This window comes from Jaculus jaculus, chromosome 20, assembly GCF_020740685.1.
Source record: "Jaculus jaculus isolate mJacJac1 chromosome 20, mJacJac1.mat.Y.cur, whole genome shotgun sequence".
Lineage (NCBI taxonomy): Eukaryota > Metazoa > Chordata > Mammalia > Rodentia > Dipodidae > Jaculus > Jaculus jaculus.
Genome location: NC_059121.1, coordinates 27,700,701 through 27,715,575, shown reverse-complemented (window position 1 = coordinate 27,715,575; position 14,875 = coordinate 27,700,701).

Below are 14,875 nucleotides of genomic sequence, written 5' to 3'. Positions count from 1 at the left end.
AAATCAGTTACATTGCTACATAATAGTGATAATTTTAAATTGAACTGAAAATCCTAAAATGATACTTAATCCAATTAACTTATTTTTTCCTGTATAGGACATGGTTAAGAAATTTGTTTAGAACCTTGGTTGGATTTTTAAAGCTCTTTGAAAGAAAAAAAAAGTTTGTCTCTGGGGTAGGTTTCACATATGTAGCATAGCTTTGGTTGAGTTAAAACAATTTGTGTAAAAAATTGACCTGGTTTACATTATAGCATCTTATCACTCAAAACCATATACTTAATGTCTTATAAGGAAGGGACAGAAAAATAAAAGCTGTCTTTAATAGTTTCATTGACAGTGAGAGTTAAAAAGACTCAGAGATTTTAGAGACTAACATGTCACTATACAATTCATAAAAAATTGTCTTAATAAAAATCCTATCTAAGTTGTTCATGGGGTACACTTCTTACCAGATAATAACTTGTAAGTGACATATTTATGTGGATTGAAGATCATTCAGCTTGTGTTTATTTGCAACTGAAATATATGTTCTTTAAATCATTGAGTTGACCCCTTTAAAATAGATTTCTAGTAAATTTATTAGTCTGTATTTTGCAGGGTGCATATAGCATATGGCACTATCGTGTTCAAAAGCTGCCTTAAAGCTAAGTGTACTAGTGTGTGAGTCTCTGCTAGAGCTACCACACATTCATATTTTCTCTCAGTCTCAGGCCTTAAGGCCTTCCAAAGAGTAGGTAGCATTTTTCACCATAGTGATCTAAATAAAAACCTCTGGTGTTTCTACATCCATTTTTGTAGTAGAAGGATAGCCACACTTAAAGCAAACTAGCCACTGTTAAAGTAGTTATTTTGGAAGAACATTCTATATTATATATAATATAATTATATATTATATTATACATATATTATAATATTTATTATTGTATATTATATTATACATAATTATATTATATATAAAATATAGAATGTTATGATTTTTGACTTCCCATCTTGGATTTCCCTATATACTCTATGTTAACTTGTTCAAAAGTTTCTTTAAATAAGTGAGGATTTAATATATTGTAAGCAATGAACCAAGATATGAAATAAATAAGTAGATACTAAAACAAATCAGGTGAAAATTATATGGAAATATTTCTAAGAAGTAGTCAATTCAGAAGAAATAAAACATTCAAATCCATAGGCAATAAAATATTCCAAATATGCTGATTAATTTCTGTATCTTTTCTTAAGCCTATATTTTACTTCTGATGTCTGAGGGAGAAACAGTATTCATAAAGCAGCTGCCTAAAATGACCCCTGTTTATGGTTGTGAACTTCATGTCCAATTTTATTTACTTTTTGTTTCTGGGAAAACTGTCACATCAAATTAATAAAGCATTTGAAATATAACATGTTGCCAGACAGGGAAAAGTAGCTATAGCTTATGGTTGCTTCTGTTAAAATAACTCAGTATCGTGATAAAATAGAAGGGATTGACTTTGAATGTTTGTGTGGGTTTGCTATCCTTTAGCATGGGAGCTTCAGCCCTGAAACAAGGAGAAGTAGCATTTAGTACATGAAGCCCAAACAGTGAATGTCAGCAACGGCTGGTGTTCATAGCCTTCCTTTCTGATTACCCCAAAGAAAAACAAGGTCAAGAAGCCCAGAAACTTTTCATGGGCAGCTTGTATAGTTCAAAACCTGTTTATTTGCTCTCGTGGTTAACTCTCTTTTAGAAAAAATCTCATGTTTTTCCAGCCACAGTAGCCACAGTATTGTTCAAAGGAGTACACATTCTGCATTGTAATATTAATAAATAGCAGTGAACAGTCACCACAAATGTGGACAAGAGAAGAAAAAGAAACAAAACAAACACATTTCTTTTATAGGGAATGATGTGATTGGAAAAAAAGAATTTTATAAAATTTGAGGCGAGGTTTAGTACACATAAATGGCATCTATTAGTTTTTACAAGGTTGTTTTGAACTCACAATTTAAATTTTGGGATCTAGTTAGCAGAACATATTGTTAAAAGGCCTGCAATTTACTGATCTCAATTCACGTAAAGTCAATAGAAATACATGGGAATCTTTAATTTGTTAACAACAACAACAAAAAACCAGCCACCCAACATGAGGTCACTGTATCAAGTTATAAGGCTTTGTTGATGATGAGAAGAAATTTTAGGATGTTAAAAACATCCTAACAAAGAGAACTAAAATTTCAGAAATTATGTGTTTGTCTTATCTCATTCTAGAGGATAAACCCAGGACCAAGGGGCAAAAATGCTGACACACAGGATAGGCAGAGATCAGTTTGATGCAGTTTGGGTTCCAAAGACACATGTTTTGATACAATGGCAGCCAACCAAAAAGTCTGGATCCAAGTAGTCCAAGCTCTTGCTTTAAGATTATATGCCACTCCTATGAATATGGAGACCTAAAGTTCGTGCTTATAGAAAGAATCTACCTTGAAAGACATGGGAAGAAGTGGGAATTTGCTTGATCCTAAGTTTGGACAACAGTAGAATCATGTTGGATATAGAATATATTCCTAAAAAGCTCATGCATCCCAAGGTCTCATCCCTATTTGGGGAGGTTCTGAAACTTTTAAGGACGGGACTTTGCTGTAGGAATGTCACTGGGGACAGGTTCTTAGGGGTATGTTTTCCATGACACTTTCCTCTCTCCCTCTTTTTCCTTTGTGATTTGAGCAGAATAACTTCCTCTGTCACAGCTTCCTACTCCCTAAATAGCTTTGGCCAAATCACCGTGAACCAAACCCTCTTAACTGAGTTGAGATAATCCTTCTACTCTTATCTATGTCAAGTATGTTGCTCACAGTGATGAATAATAGCTAATTAACTCCCCAATAATATGCCGGTGTTCCCTCTTACCATAGCATTGATTACTTGTCATGGAAATTATATTTAAGCATAGTAAATTATGCATGCAAAAACAAACTATAGGGGCCTGAAGAGATTACTCAGTACTTAAGGTGCTTGATTGCAAAACCTAATGACCCTGGTTTGATCCCTGTTACCCATGTAAAGCCAGATGAACTGAGTAGTGCATGCATCTGGAGTTTGTTTGTAGTAGTTGGAGGCCCTGGCATGCCCATTCTCACACGCACAGTTTCTCTCTACTCCCTGTCTCTCTTTGCTTGCAAATAAAAATGAACTATGTCTCACTAATATTTATATTACCAGCATCATATATATATAAATAATATAATGGTAATATAAATATAAATATATATATATATGATACTGGTAATATAAATATATATTTATAATATAAATATATATCTTACAATATATGTATATATATATATCTTACTATATATACATATATATATCTTACTATATATATGATATGTATGGTGATAATGGAGCTGAAAATATTAAATAGGAATGCTAGTTTTCTCAGTTATAGGAAAACCATGAAGATGAGTATTTCAAACCAACAAATACTTGAAATAATATTGATTATTAGGATTTCCATGTGTTTTCATGTTAGTTGAAAAAGAATCAGAATTTAAACCAAGACAAAAGATTTGGAAGTCAATGAAGTATGGTTGTAGTGAATTGTTTATCTATTACTAAAAATGCTCATTAGTTTTGATTACCTCTGAATGCATCAAGCAAGCAATGGACTACATGAGACCGGCAGTTCCCAGAGGTCCCCTTGTACTCTCTAGGCACAATGAACTTTCCCTCTTTGAGTTGCTGCCATGTTTACAATCATTGAAATGATCATGATCAGTTATTGTCCCATAGAAATAGGATTTATTACTACAATGTTCCTGACTCTGTCCATGGCCCTAAGGATGGAGCAGAATAAACCAAACCCAGTATCTATGGCCATAGGTCTTACATACTACTTCTGGTGCTAATGAAATGGTGACTGCTTTCAGGTCACAGTCACTCCGCTTCAAGAATGGAATAAACAGATAGCGAAGGGTGAGCAAACATGGATTTAACGATCCCTACATGAAAACCGGACTCTTGGTTACAGCAGGTTTGCCAACCAGGGCAATGGTGATGGCTGCGCCCTCGGTAGCAGCGGGCTGAAAAACAGCAGGGCGCGGAGGTGTTACAGCTCTGAATCCCTGACAAGTCCCAGAGAGCCAGGCAAGAGAGGCTGCCATCAGTTACCACAGCTGAAGCTCTTGGCAGGCTCTGTTGTTTCAGGCAAGATTGGGTGCCAATAAAGTGGGAGGCCAAGACTGCAGGGCAGGAACAGGGACCCAGGGCTGCCAGCGTCTGGGGCAGGAATGAGTCTGAGTGTGGAGAGCGCAGGTTGGAGTGCAAGGTCCCACGCAGGTCTAGCACCGAGGCAACAGGTGGCTCCAGAGGCTTTCGGGGCAGGAGCACGTCCTGCTGGTTCCAGAGTCCTGGGAAGAGGAGCCTCAGCACTGGGCAGTCGTGGGGGCAGAAGCAGGTTCGGGCCTGGACACCGATGGTTCTCCAGGCCAGACATAAGCAGGTCTATCCACTGTGGCACACACTCACTCTTTCTGTAACAATCATCCTTCTTTTTTTAATATTACTTATGTGAGAAACAAGGAGAGACATTTTAGGCTTAACAGGGCTTCTTACCACTTGCAAGGAACTCCCTATGTTTGTGTCACTATGTGCATCTGGCTTTATGTGACTACTGGGGAATTGAACCTGGCCAGTAGGGCTTTGGAAGCAAGCTCCTTTCACCTGAACCATCTCCCTGACCCCCACCATACTTACTTCCACAGTGACTGTACCAGTTTACATTCCCACCTGCGTTCCATGTCCTCTCTGCTCCATCCTTACCAACATTTGATGTCATTTTTTTTTCTTTCTCATTTTGGTTTTCTCGATGTAGGGTCTTGCTCTACCCCACGGCTGACCTGGAATTCACTATGTAGCTTCAGGGTGGCCTTGAACTCAGGGCAATCCTCCTGAATGCTGGGATTAAAGGCGTGCGGCTTCACTCAGGGTTTGTTTTCTTTTTTTGGCTGTTCAGAGTCAGACTCAGGAGTTGAGCTAGGATTTAAATAGACAAAGGCTGGCCCTGATTGGTCACGCAAATTACTGTGAAAACGCAGAGGGACCAATCAGACTGGCTATCAGCCAAGTGTCCTAAAGTTTACATCCAGTGCTCTTCCTCCCTATTACAGTGGTGAACACCAAAAAGCTATATAAAAATGGCAGAGCGAGGGTTTCCCTGGTAGCATTCTGATCACCACCAGAAAAAAACAAAAAACAAAAAAACAAACTTTTGCTTCTAGATGCTTGGCACTGCAGTCAGCTTGCGGACTGTGGAGCCGATTGCAAAGGGCAGGTACGGAAGCCATGTCCTCCGTGGTTGTGGGGTGGAGGGGATGGTTCCGGGCTCATCTGTCCCTCTGTCTACTGCCAGGACCTCTTTCTTTCACTGTCTCTGGATTGGGGCCTAATTAATTCCGTGTTCTCTAGTTCTCATGTATGACTCTTGTCTCTTTTCTAATCAAGACAAGTAGCCTCATTAAAATCTTTGTCGTGTACTGCTTCCGCACAACCCTTGCTAGGGATTAAAACCAGCCAAAACAATAGAAAGTAAATCTAGTGGCTGAGTGAGATGAGACATCTCTATCACACTGTAAGGCTCAGAGCATGCTGGAGAAGAGGTGGCCGGAAGAATGCAAGAGCCAAAGGATGGGGAGGAGTGCTCTGGAATGTTGCTTTCTGGACAGGAGGTGGCCACTGCATTCATGACCTCACAGCACCTGCCTTTACCTGTACAGGATCTGCACAATATTGGGGCCATCAGTATGTCATGGATGATGGATGAGGGCCAAAAAAAATAAATAAAAGTGAAGTCAAAGTAGAAGGGGGACTAATCGGAAAGAGGGGGTTCAGAACAAGAGGATGAGACAAAATAAAGCAATGGGAGGGGATTGTGATCAAAATACATTCTGTGCCTGTATGAAAACTGTTAACAAAAAAGGCAAAAAATAAAGTACACAGGTCCTACAAGACAAAAAATAAATAAATAAAGCAGGAGTCCTAGAGGCTGAGATGAGACCATAGTTTCTCAATTTACATTTTTGGCCTTATCAAATCTGACCTTTGGATATATTGATCGATTTGGGGAGGTTAAAATGGATTGAGTAGGTACAATGGCAAATGGCCACAGTTTGGAGAAACTTGTAAGCGAGAACTTGGCTGACCACTGGAGGATAAAGCAGTGCCGGGTACACAGAGGCGACTTCCTCACATGTGCACTGACATAGAGGATCATCGTCGTCTTTGGTCATGCTTGTCACTGCAGACCAGAACCTGAGAAAACTAACATTGTTAAAGTTGTGACTAGACAATGGAATTGACCCAGTAAATTCCTAAGCGTTAGGTGTCCTTACTTAGTTTGCCAGCTATTGAGATGAATTCCTCTTCACCCCTGGGATGTATTGGACCAAATTGTGATGAGTGGATTTATAGTTGAGAGATTTCAAGCTCACTTAATAGGCTACTAGTACATGATAAGTTATCCAACCCAAAAACACAAAAGTATTTTCTAGCTGAAAAAATTACTTAAGTTATTTGAAATAATCAAATTCATTAAATTCCTTAACAGAATAGAAAAATGCAAGTGAAATAAGATTGTCTTTAAACTTTGAGAAATAATTAAAAGTAGCCAAATTCATTCAAAGGAGTTTTAAGGTTATTAGGAATGTAGATTCAGTTTTATCTAAGCAATAGTTTTTATGAGTAGTAATTTGTATAAAATATTAGACTAAGAAAAGCAGACCACATTCTGTTATAAACCGTGTTAGTTTAAGATAACATGATGAAGAATGCAGTTCCTTCTTTATTTAAAAAAAATTATTTACACACACAAGCGTGCCTGTGTGTGTGTATATATATGTGTGTGTGTGCCCAGTTTTCTTGCCACTGCAAGATGTTTACTAGACACATTCATTACATTTTGTGTCTGTGGGATCAAACCTGAGTCACAGGCTTTGAAGTAAGCACCTCTAATCACTGTGCAATCTCCTCAGCGCTGTTCCTTCTTTAATAAATATTAAAGAAGTTAGTTCCAGTACAAATTGAAATTAGCAAACAATTCCACCTGCACATATGCAGATTTAATTGGCAATATTCCATAAGTCTGGGTGAAATACTCAGTATTAAAAACCTAAAATTAAACTAAAACTCTTGCCTCACTAGAGTAAATGTGATGAAGGTTTTATATGAGTTGGCATTTTGAAAGGACCCATAAATTCACCTCACATTAAAGAGTTGTAGCCCTCATGTCTGTTTGCTGTGAAATATTCTCTACTCATAGGCTAAAACTTGACACTAATGTAGAAATGCAACTTTCAATTAGAACATTGAAGTTACCATCATGGAAGGAACTATAGGGGCGAGGATAAATTTTGTGTTCTTGGAATGGAATCAAAGCCTTAGTGGCAGCTTTGTACATAGAATGCAATGTCTTGGGAAGGCAAACAGTAGGGATTGCTTGAAATGACTGGAATTAGTCTTCCCAAATACAAACAGGTGATGAAAGTAGGAAGAAACTTTCCAGCCTTCCTTTGTCTCTGGGTAGTATTACAATGTTGGGCATTGGGAAATGATGTAACATATTTTGCTTCTGTTGTACAGAACTGGTCCTTTTTTTTTTTTTAGAAAAAAAATTAGAAAAAGGCTTAGGAAGTAAACTGGCAAGTAATATATAAATACAACTTTAATCATACTATATATCTAGAAGAGATATATAGTATAGATGCATGTGTATATTTCTTAATTTTAGAAAATGGCACGCTTTCAAGTAATAGAAAGCAATAGAAAACCAAAACAAATGGAGTGATTCTAAGAAACATTCCTCTGTTTTCTGGAGAGGAAAGGTTCATTTCTATGGAAGTCTGTTTTGGCCTCAGAAAAGATTCATTTGGGTGTAAATAATGATGTGATCATACTTGGATAAGTAAAAATATTTAATTTGGTGTTAGAATAATTTTGTTGATATTTTAAAAATTCTTGTCTGGAATTAATATTTTTATACTAACTTCACCTGAAATATTACAATGAAATCTATTCTCTTTTTTAAGATATTTTATTATTTATTTATTTGAGAGAGTGAGAAAGAGGTAGAAAGAGGTGGGGAAGAGAGAGAGAGAGAGAGAGAGGGAGGGAGGGAGGGACAGAGAGAGAATGAGAGAGAGAGAGAGAGAGAGAGAGAGAGAGAGAGAGAGAGAGAGAGAGAAAGAGAAAGAGATTGGGCCCACCAGGGCCTCCAGCTGCTGCAAATGAACTCCAGATACATGCACCACTTTGTGCATCTGGCTTTTGTGGGTTCTTTGGCTTTGCAGGCAATCTCCTTAACCATTAAGCCAGCTCTCCAGCCTCTATTCTCTTTTTTTGGTTTGAACTATTTATATTTGAAATGGCAGTGTACAAATATTTCAAATATGTAGTTATAATAGTGGATGTATATTTATGAAAACAAGCTTTCTACAAAATATAAAGCTTATTCTAAGAAGAATATGTCTTCCTAAGTGTTAAAGGTGTATTTAGCGAAGAAAAGATTTAAAGTCTCCAATGTTAATTTAAAATGTGCTTTTGTTGTTTTTTAAAGGTAAGTTCTCACTCTAGCCCAGGTTGAGCTGTTATTCACTCTGTAGTGCCTGGCTGGCCTCAAACTCTGGGTGATCCTCCTACCTCTGCCTCCTCAGTGCTGAGATTAAAGGCGTGCATGACCACTCCCAGCTACAATAAGTCTTTTTAATTTAAAAATTTATTTATTTATGTATTTATTTGAAAACACAGAGAGATAGAGGGAAGAGAAACAGACAGAGAGTGGCACATAAATCTGGAATTTGTTTTCAGTTGTGGAAGGCCCTGGTGTACCTATTCTCCTTTCTCTCTCTCTCATATATCTCTGCTCATGAATATAAATAACTAATTAATTAATATTTAAAAAACACATTTCTTCTTGATTTTTATTTATTCAAAGGAATAAAAGTAATAAGCAATAAAATAGAATACAATTGTCAAGAAAAGGGAAGAGGAAATAATTGTAGTCATCTACCTTTAATGTCAATATGGAAGAAATAAAGTTGTGATATTTGATATCTACAGACAGCATTGGTCCAGAATATGAACGATGTATTTGGGTGGAAGAATTAACAACAGTAAGAACTGAAAATTCAAGACCTGAAGGCAATAGGGATCATGGCCCATTCAGAAACCTGAAATAAATTCAGTATGGCTAGAATGTGTATTTGACTTAACCAAACATTCAGGACATTTCTTTAGTGGATGTAGAGTAGGTGATTATAATAAATGTGCTGTCTGGCTTGTGAATACTCATGTGTTCTGTAAGCACATACATGTTAAGTAATTATTGATAAATTTAATCTTAAATTGATTCAATAGTTTAAAATTTTTAAGGGCAACCTAATAGTAGCTCAGCATTACTTTAATTGAAAGCAAATGATATTCTTATAAAACTACTCAAAAAAAAATGGGGTTTTAATAAGAAGCATGCAGCTACTTTGTTTCTTCTTCTATATTATATTATTTTTATTACAGTAAAAATAAATACATCAACATTATCCAAATAACATAATTTTGGTTTCAAAAGTGTTTGGAATCTATGATTAACAGAATCATGTCAATGTTCATGATTTAACTAGATTTATAGGGTGGTGTTGGTATCTCCTTTGTTGATTCAAGAAAAGTTACTGACTTTGTACCAGGGATAGCATAAAATGTGCGATATACTCACCTTTATTAATAATTATGAAAATACAAGTTAAAGCAAAAGTGAATGACATTTCAACTACTACATATTTTGTGAAAATATATTTTTTGGGCTGGAGAGATGGCGTAGCGGTTAAGCGCTTGCCTGTGAAGCCTAAGGACCCCGGTTCGAGGCTCGGTTCCCCAGGTCCCACGTTAGCCAGATGCACAAGGGGGCGCACGCGTCTGGAGTTCGTTTGCAGAGGCTGGAAGCCCTGGCGCGCCCATTCTCTCTCTCTCCCTCTACCTGTCTTTCTCTCTGTGTCTGTCGCTCTCAAATAAATAAATAAATAAAAATTTTAAAAAAAACATTTAAAAAAAAATATTTTTTAAGTTCAGGAAATGCAAAATGTCAATGGTGATGTGTTGTAATGAAAAACACTGTGGTAAAGCATTACCATCACTGTGGAAATTATTTTGTACGGGGTTGGAGGGATGGCTTAGAATTTAAGGCATTTGCCTGCAAAGCCAAAGGATTCAGGTTCGACTCCCAGGACCCATGTTAGCCAGATGCACAAGGGGGGCACCTGCGTCTGCAGTTCATTTGCAGTGACTGGAGGCCTGGTGTGACCATTCTCTCTCTCTCTCTTCCTTCCTCTTTCTTTACCAAATGAATAAATAAATAAATAAAAATTCACACATTCCAATAATTTCATTTCTAGGTATGTGGGTACTACAAGATGTCTAAAAGCAGCAAAATAAAATTGTGATAATCATTGAACAAAGCTAAGATCCTTAATACTATGTGAAAGATATCTGAATAAATTGTGTATTTCTAAAACCATGCAATGATGGAAATGTATTAACTATGACTAAACATTAACATGAGTGGATTTTAAATTCAATCTTGAAAGAAAAGTCATATAACCATTTCAAGGCTTCAATTTTTAAATTACTCTTTTAAAACACATATTTTATTTGTTTATTTGAAAGCAGAGAGATAAGAGAGATGGAGAGAGGTAATGGGCACACTAGTGCTGTGAGTGAACTCAAAATACGTGTGCCACTGTGCATCTGGCTCTTACATGGGAACTGGGGAATCGATCCCTGGTCCTTAGGCTCTGCATGCAAGCACCTTAACCATTGAGCAATCTCTCTAGCCCATAAACTACTCTTACCACACACATTTGTAAAGCTTACTGATCACTGATGACCATTCACCTAAAGAAATAGTAAATTTATTTTTTTTCCAAAAATCTTTCTTTTCATTGTTATAGATATTTTTATTTATTTATTTTAAAACATTTTTAATTTATTTATTTGAGAGCGACAGACACAGAGAGAAAGACAGATAGAGGGAGAGAGAGAGAATGGGCGCGCCAGGGCTTCCAGCCTCTGCAAATGAACTCCAGATGCGTGCGCCCCCTTGTGCATCTGGCTAACGTGGGACCTGGGGAACCGAGCCTCGAACCAGGGTCCTTAGGCTTCACAGGCAAGCGCTTAACCATCATGCCATCCCTCCAGCCCATTATGGATATTTTTAGGCAGCTAAGAGCCTGTTACAGCAGAAGTGCCCTCTCTACTACCTTCTAGCTGCTGTTTCCTCCTCTTTTGTCTTTTCTTTTTGCTTTTTCATTGACAATGTTCATGAGTATGGGCAATAAACCATATTATTTCCCTCCCATCAACCCCATTCCCCAGTCCCAAATCTACTCTCCATTGAATCCCTTCTGTCCAATTGGTTTCTTTCCTACTTTGATGTCATCATTTTTTCCCTCCTGTTACATTGGCTGTGTGTAGGTAGTGTTAGGCAATGTTAGGTCATGGGTATCAGTGCCATTTTATGTCTGGAAGATTGCATTGTAAGTAGTCCTCCACTTCCTTGGGCTCATACATTTTTTTCCACCACCTCTTCTGCAATGGACCCTGAACCTTGGAGGGTGTGAAAGAGATATTTCACTTAGTGCTGGACACTCCACTGTCACGTCTCAGCACTTTGGTGAGTTTCGAGTCACCTCAGTGGTCACCACCATCTGAAAAGTGAAATTTCTCTAATGAGAACTCAGAGCAGCATGAACATCCGGGCACACACGCAAGTGTTTGGAGGGAAGTTGTCCTTGCTTCTATTAGTCAGTGGTCAGTTTTAAAAGTGTTGTGAAACTCTTCTAAAGCTACTTCTTCATCTGTTAGGTTAATTTTAATTAAAACTAGATTATATAAACCTGTGCATCTGCTCCATTGACCACTGAAACCTGCATTGTGCACTAATACACTAACAGTGAGCAAACCTTGAGAGTCACAATCCACCTTCCTCTTCACACAGCAACCTACCTCTTCTGGTTCTTTATGAGCTTCGGATTGAAGCTCGACAGTGCTTGTATGTTTTTGAGATATCAGGAACCCTTGTTTCTGTTTTAGTTAAAATATATAGCAATATTTCATGCATCATAGATTCTTTTGTGGTTTCATAGACCCTCCTTTAAAACTCCATGAAATTAATCAAATGGTTTTTGGGGTGGTTTGAGTCAGGTGTCCCCCATAAACTTAGGTGTTCTGAATGCTAGGTTCCCAGCTGATGGAGATTTGGAAATTAACACCTCCTGGAGGGATTGTGTTGTTGGGGGCGGGCTTATGGGTGTTATAGCCATTTTCCCCATGCCAGTGTTTGGCACACTCTCCTGTTGCTATGGTCCACCTTATGTTGGCCAGGGGATGATGTCCACCCTCTGCTCATGCCATTGTTTCCCCCTGCCATCATGGAGCTTCCCCTCAAGCCTGTTAGCCAAAATAAACCTCTTTTTCCCAGAAGCTGCTCTTGGTTGAGTGATTTCTACCAGCAATGTTAACCAGACTGCAACAGTTATCAATGGAGATAAAGGAAATGAAGAATTACCAAATATTTGTGTTTTCAAAATCATCATAATGTACTATATCTTCTTCACTGTCCCTGGCTGAAGACCATAATATTAAAGCTTAGTGACTTTTTTGCTATGATGTATAAAAGAATAAAATTCCATTTGAATGGGCATCAATGGCACATTATTTGAGGAACTAGAATTTAAGACTATCAAATGTTGTTTCTCCAAAATGGATATTTTTTCTGTTTTTTTTTTTAACCCTATATCACCTTGCTCCATTTTTTAAATCACAAAATAAGTTTTAAAAACTTAAACTACTTTTAGGCTATGCACATGAACTGAGATGAGAGTTTCAAGACCATAAAAATGAAATAAATAGGTCATCAAGTTTGGAATTTAATTTTAATGAAATTTTGATTAATTTTAAATTAATCTTTCCATTAATTAGAAAGCCATAAGGAGTCAAATGAACTTCAAGCTTCTTGCAGACCCTCTTCCATTGCTTCTAGGGGGAGAATTTATTGATCTAGTTGACCTCTAAGATCTATTTCAATTTTATAATTATAGAATGGGTCTATAAATTTGTAAAATTTGGAAGATAAACCAGCTTTTCATTTGAAACAAGTATCAGTAAGAAGTTTTAGATGTTTCTTCTTAGAGTACAGCCTACTGTTGTGCTAGGAACATTAGATATACTGCTTCAAATACTTACAAAAACTTCAAATACCCTTTAAAAGAAAATAATGATTATTGCCATAGAATTTTATCATAAGTAAACTGATGACAAACAACTGAGGCAGAGTTGAGTGCAGAGATGTCTGGCTCTAATGTCCATATTTTCTTCAAAAGAGACATTGCTTTTGATAGGACTGTGAAATAAATTATGGAAAAATGTATGGTTTTCTTTAAGTTGCATACAGGTGCAATGACAAAAAGGCAAGGAATGTTGGCGATTTTCAGAATTGTTATTGAAAGGAATGGAAAGTATCACCTTTTCCTCAGACTTCTAGCTTGACATGCATAACAAGTAACATGTCAAATATTTTCTTCAGGTGTCTATTTTATTTGTTTTCTTGAATATTTGAAAACTTTTGCATGTGTGTATACCATCATGTATATTTATTCTTGAATCTGTAATTCTACCTAGGTGGCACTGAATCTGTTACATATTTCATGCTCAATTAAAAAGAAATCTTACAAGATTTCCATGTATTATGGAAAGATCGCCATCTGTCCCCTACTTAATTAGGTCCATCCTGATTATGTTAAGTGTGTTCTGGCTCCCGTTAAAATTCTCTAAATGCATGAGAAGGAGAAATTGTTGAAAATGAATTGTCAGCAAGAAGCAGGAGTGATTCAAATGAAGAAAGAAACTCCAAGAGATGTTTAACAAAGAGAATGACCTCAAAAGCGAATGCTTCAACTACATTAAACGAGAGCTCTTCCCCTTCACTTCTCATGGTGTATGCAACAGATCATTGTGGAGCTCCAGGAGTTTCCTTCCTGGTACTTATTATTTGCTTGGAACACCTTTAGGCCTTTTGGATCTGATTGGAGCCAGGAAGGGAGATGCCAAATATATTATAAGAAAGGCTTCTTCTTAGGGTCATTTAGACCTGATTTGAGGGAGCAAAATGTTGCTATACATTTTATATGTCAAAAACCTCTGCCTGAGAAATTCCTAGGTGATGGAAAAGCTATCAGCATTTCAAATAAAACACAAATATAGATAAAAAAGGAAAGGTAAGAAATTCTTCAAACTAGGTGGAGGTAAGGGATGGGGGATAGTCCTGGTTTGTTTTGTTTGAGCCCTGCGGTTATTTTCAAATGTTTCCTTGAATTCAAAATATGAAAGAAGAAAATTCAACTGACCCTGAACATCAGTGACACACAAATATTCACATAAGGTGTGCAAATATTTAGTTTTACTGTTTTACTAGTTACTGAACAAATATTTGTTTACCAAATACATACCAGGAGTGTCTAGGCTCCACCCAAACAAGTATGGATCATGAATTCTAAAAGGAAAGAACATGGACCATTTTAGATTGTGTTATGTGACACACAGAAAAAAAAAAAAATGAGTACGTGTGAGAGATTTATTTTATAAGGAAATTCAGGAATGGCTGTTCCTAAAAGTGACATTCAAGCAGAGATCAGAAAAGTGAGCCATACCAGTGTCCCAGGAAAGGAGCGACTTCCAAAGTGCCCTCAAACCTGTAGGTATGAGAAGCAATGAAGACCACATGGCTGGAGCGGAGTAAGTTTTGAGGAGACACTGATGGAAGATGAAAATAAGGAGCAAACACGATCCTCAAGTCTTGAGCGCATG